The sequence below is a fragment of the Labeo rohita genome, unplaced genomic scaffold (genome assembly GCF_022985175.1).
Source record: "Labeo rohita strain BAU-BD-2019 unplaced genomic scaffold, IGBB_LRoh.1.0 scaffold_61, whole genome shotgun sequence".
NCBI classification, from domain to species: Eukaryota; Metazoa; Chordata; class Actinopteri; order Cypriniformes; family Cyprinidae; genus Labeo; species Labeo rohita.
In genome coordinates, this window is record NW_026129535.1 from 858,976 (window position 1) to 864,975 (window position 6,000).

Consider the following 6,000-nt stretch of genomic DNA (forward strand, 5'->3'; position numbering starts at 1 on the left):
TTACAGGAGCGAACATCAGATGAACATGATAAACATCGGACGATCACCATGTTTACAAATGACAAAACGCTCATTCTGAAATCTGAATAAACATTTATGCTTTGTATACATATAATTTGCCTTACAGTTAATCACTGTTTATGCTGTTTTGTTATAGTGTTTTTATTCGTACAGAATAAATGCATGTTTCAACAATGATTTCGTTAACAATTATTTTGTTTAATTATCGTTAACAATTTTTTATTTTAGGCAGGTAATGGTTTAAACGTTTGCTAATTCAGCCTACATACCATTCATGTTGGGATAAACGTTAACAATAAACGTTAATAATACAAAAATGTAAAATATAATTCTGAATATAGAAATATCAAATGATTTAAATAAAATAAAAGACAAAATGAAAATGAAACTATAAATGAAACTGTCAGCAGATGGCGGTAAGTCACTGATTTTATCACTGAATCATTCATTCAGGAATGAAGCAAGCGACTCTCTTTACGAATGTGTAATTGAATCATGACTCGTATAAAAACGCAAGTTCATTTATAAACGGAACACAGCTGTGTCTGAATAAAGATGCGGCTCAGCTGTGACTTTGTTTCAGACTATTTTCATTGAGGAAATTGGGCAAATCAGGTAGAGTTATAGTCAGATAATGTAAGGCACTTAATAGAATAGAATTTGCGCGATCTTTAAGAGTTTGAAATTGATGTTGCTCAATTAGGGAAAAAATATACACATCATAACGTGGAGAAATAATGCTGACTAATTACATATGGTACGGATGTAAATACATCGAGCTTTCCAAGCTCTGAATTTCAATACAGCATAGAGCAATATAGTAACAGAGGCGTGTGTTGTATTATTTATTGTATATTCAAATCAATTTCAGATACCAATACCAGATATACGTTCATGTTTAATATGTCCTGCATAATTCTTTACATAAAGAAATATATTTTGTGTTGTAATCGCCACGTGAGGGCGCGCACAAAACGTAACCGCCCACATCACCGTAAACAAAGCGCCGAGACTTTTTCTTTTCCAAGTTCATCTGGGCTACTTGTCGTTTCTGTAAGAAGATGCGCTGTGAGGAATAAGAATTCAGAGGAAGAACACGACGTGACACACGGCGCGATCCATCAGAGGAGATATTTACGTGAGTAAGTCCTTATTTTATTAGCCTGCTTGCGTTGGTTGTTACTGTGACAGAACTTGTACATATTTTACTAGTTAGACAAGTGAAACATTATGAAGTACGATTCATTTCATTGCATCAAAATGTCTCACGACGCCAGGATGTTTTTTTTAATGCGATATAAAGATGATAGTGTTTACACTTACGCTTAACAATAATTATATAGTTTCCCCGATATAAAATGTTTTGTATTGTATAATACATACAAAGCATACTTATGTTTATGACTTAAAGATCATATTATTTATTTATTTATTTATCGTATAACAATAGGATGTAATATGAGTGTTTACACTGAGTGTATGTTTAGACCATGTTTATCAATTCTCTGTCCTGGAATAGATGTTTAACGTCATGAACAATAATTACTGGTTTCTCAGATATAAAATGTCCTTTTTACGTTAGTACAAATGCGCGAGTCTGCTGCAAATTCATACACTATATTTACATTATATATATTTTACAGATGCTCATGATATTAACATGCTCACAGATGTTTTTCTTATGTTGTTTGTTTTTTAGTGATCTGATACCTGCACAACAGATGAATCCTGCTGTCTTTCAAACTGAGAGCGCTGTACTAACATCAGATGTTCAACTACACATATTCTAGTGTAAAAAAAATTCCTAGACTACTGATGATAAGTTTAGAGATATCAGGTATGATTTACTTTTTTCACTTGTTGAACAGAATTCAGAAAACAGTTTTCAGAAACTACACAAAGTCTGTTCACATCTGTGGTTAGATCAGGGTGCTCAGTAATGTGTATTTGACCTACATTATGTATATTTTGATGATACTGTGTTGTAAATAAAATACAAATAATCTAACACTCCATTCTTTGAATCTCTCATTGTTTCTTACCTGACAGTCACAGTCTCATTGATGGGCCATTAGGGAGGGCTCTTTGTCTCTCAGGTGTGAATTGCTAAATATTCATGGGTCATTGCCACTCCTTCACATATTCCCGTTCGATCACAAAACGTCTTAGAAAATTTACATTAATATATTGTTTTCTCTGAACGAGTGAACAAGATGATTTTCACATCATTTTGTAGAAAAAACTCTAGCCTACCACATCCAGTTCTCAAAAGTCTTGTGAACAAATGTTCTATATGTGTTTCATGGCCTTATTTCAGGGACTTAAAACATTTAGTTTTTCACTAACTACGCATAAACGTTGTTTTCTCAAAAACACAAACATGTACATTCATGTTGCTTACATATTATTGTAGCCCAGTTTGTGCTGATTACAGTGTAACCAGACTTTAGCCATGAATATGTTTTTAAGATACTGAAAAAAAGCACAAATGTCAGGGCATGTCAAAACTTCTGCAGGGCCCCAAAACACCCTCAGACCCCAGAGGGTTAACTGTGTCGGCAAGTGCGCAGCTGATATGCCCACCTGAACAATTTCAAAACATCGTTTATCCTGCCTGAAAAGACGATAAACAGCGCAGATAACATTAAGTAAAAATTTATTTACATATACATATTATAAAAACTAGTCCTGTGTGACTGATACGCTTAAAATCTGGTGATTTTAGGTTAGGGGTTTAACTGTGAGCCAATGGTGCTCTCTGCCGGTAGGGAATAGTAAGATGGCGGATCGAACACTTCCGGTGGCTTCACTGCCTTACGGCAGTTTAGAACGCAATGAGTGTGTCACGCTCAGACAAAGCACACGAACAACAACGTAAATAAACAAAGGTATTTAATAAATCCACGGGGAACACAGGAGACACAGGAACACAGGGTAGTAACATCAACGTCCAACAAAGCAAGAGGGGAAACACACGCTATATATACACACAGACTGATTACAGACACAGGTGTTGACAATGAGGGAGAAACCAAAATACACAGAACTGCAGGGGAGATGATGGGAGAAACCAACTAGAAAGCCCAGGGGTGTGACATTACCTCCCCCTCCCGGAAGGCGCGTCCTCGCGCCGACAAACAGGGACAACAAGATGTACAAAGTCTTAGGAGGGGGCTTCGGTGGAGGACGGACTCTCGGGAGGAGGGCAAAAGATGGAGTCCAGGGTGATGACGGGATATTCCATGGAGGTGATGATGGAGGGAGGAGCCAAGGAGGTGACAGGAGGGGGCTGGAGCAGGAGGAGCCAGGTGAGACCCAGACCGTAGCCATGATGGAGTCCCACGGTGGAGCCGATGGAGGGAGGAGCCATGGTGGAGGAAAGGCTAACGACTCCATGGGGCCGACCGACGGAGGCGGAGCAGGTGGTGGTAGAGCCCGAGGCGGAGACGGAGAGCCGATGATCCTGGACGACCCCGAGGATCCAGAGGGTCCAGGCGGAGCCCAAGGCTCTGGCGACCGAGGCGGAGGCGGAGGCGGAGATCCGGAGGTCCGCGCCGGAGCCGGAGCCGGAGCCGGAGCCGGAGCCGGAGCGACAGAGGACCGAGGCTGTGCCCGCGGGAGGGAGGAGGTCCACAGAGCCGGAGGGACGGAGCGACGAGGCGCAGCCGGACGAGTGGAGTCCAGAGGTGAAGGTGGGGCGACGACTGACCAGGGCGGAGCCGGAGGGACGATGGAGCCCGGTGGAGCTGGTGGACCGACGGGCGACGGTGGAGACGAGGGAGCTGAGAGACAGGGTGGAGCCGCAGGGTCGGAGGGCCGAGGTGGAGTCCAGGACTCAGAGGCTGGAGGCGAAGATGAGGGATCCTCCAGCCATGACACCGATGGAGACTGGCAGACCTGCGGCGAACCCACCGCACAGATGGTGGCCTGAGGGTGAGCAGATGGGCTGCCAGGAGACAGCGGTGGCGGGACTGAGGCCGCAGAGACAATAGACAGAGGGAGGGTGGGTGGGAAATCCAGGCAGTCAGGTAATTTAGATGGTGGAAGGAGAGCGGGCATGTCTTCATATATATCTTCAAAGACATTAGTCAAATTTTGTTCCAGAAAAATTTTTCCCAGATCCAGCCGTTGCTCACCCTCAGCAGTGGTGCAGTGGGCGGTGCTGTCCTCAGCACCCTCACGCCCATCTGGAACGTCCACCGTCGCAGGCTCTGTGGCCGGCTCTCGCACCTGGTCAGACGCAAATTCCTCCAGCTCCGTGGCGATCGCTCGCTCTGTCGCTCCGATAGGCGATGGCTCCTGGGTCGCGCTGGTAGCGTGGGATCCGTCTGCGGTGGGCTCGGGCGCGTGCTCTGCATGTCGGGGTGGTGGTAGGCTGGGTTCTGGGTCCGGAGTGGCACTAGCGAGACTCTCCAAGGAGCAGGCGGGGAACGAGGGTTTGTTTCTCGCCAGTGTCCACTCCACAAATGCGGCGAAATCCGCTCGAGGGCCGTCCTCGGACGACGGCGCTCTGCATGACGCGTTGAGGCTGGCGTTATAAAACGCACAGAGCGCATCGTCCGGGTAGCTGGTGGTGTGAGCTACTAGCTGGAACATGATGGTATATCCCTCGAGCGGTAAATCCCCCTGCTTCAGCCGAAGGAGGATGTATTCAGGACGGAGTAGGGAAGCCATGGGGGAAACACAACGGAAATAAAAGACTGTGGAAAAATGACGAAAAATAAAACGGAGGGGAAAGCACGAAAAAACTGTTTCGGTTGGACGTTCTGTCACACTCAGACAAATCACACGAACAACGATGTAAATAAACGAAGGTATTTAATAAATCCACGGGGAACACAGGAGACACAGGAACACAGGGTAGTAACATCAACGTCCAACAAAGCAAGAGGGGAAACACACGCTATATATACACACAGACTGATTACAGACACAGGTGTTGACAATGAGGGAGAAACCAAAATACACAGAACTGCAGGGGAGATGATGGGAGAAACCAACTAGAAAGCCCAGGGGTGTGACAGAGTGATCCAGTCATTATATAGATCAGTGTGTGTAACACATTTACAAGTGATGAATTGTATACATTTGAACTGAACCGAGCTGGATTATGACATCACTGAATTTAATGATGAACTGCCTTTACCTGAAAATTGAGTGTTTGCTGTTGTCCTTTTGCATTATTGACACACTATTTCCTATTTTATACTGTAGCTTTACAATCTGTATTGTTAAAAGCGCTATATAAATAAAGGTGACTTGACTTGACTTTAGATCAGGGGATGCAGAAAGCTTTGTAAATGATTTATTCATGATGTGATCTTAAGCGGATGGTAAAACGGTTCACATTATCACTAGATCCCACACACCCAGAACACAAGTCTGTGCTGATGAGAGAGAGGATTTAACACAACCCACTGGAAACCCCTGACTGTAAGTCATGACAGCAAATAATTGCTTATTCTTTAAAAAAAAATTGTTTTAGCATAATTGCATTTTTGTGCTTTTTAACAGACCAGCTTTAACAAAACATACATAAATTATATACTGATCATTTACTAATGGTTTGATCATCATTTGTTCATGATAAACAAATGTTTGTTGAGATGTACAATGTTGACATTTCAATGATTTATAAGTGATTAATGATATATTAATTAACAATTTATTAACCATTTACTAAGGATGATTATTTCATGATTGCCAGGTGTGTAGCAGGCAGGCAGACAAAGGAGAATGTTTTAAACAATAGGATTTTAATAATAACTGAAAAGACATGCTAACAGGGAGAACACACAACTGAATAATGACTGAGAACGGACAAAGAAAGAACAGAATGGGGTTTAAATACATGGGCAAACGAGAGCAAATTATTGACAGGTGCAGCGTAATTAATCAAAAACCATAGTAACAGATGAGGAACAGAAACAGGAAGCAGGAGAACAGGGAAAACAGAACCAAAACACAAAGAACACATGA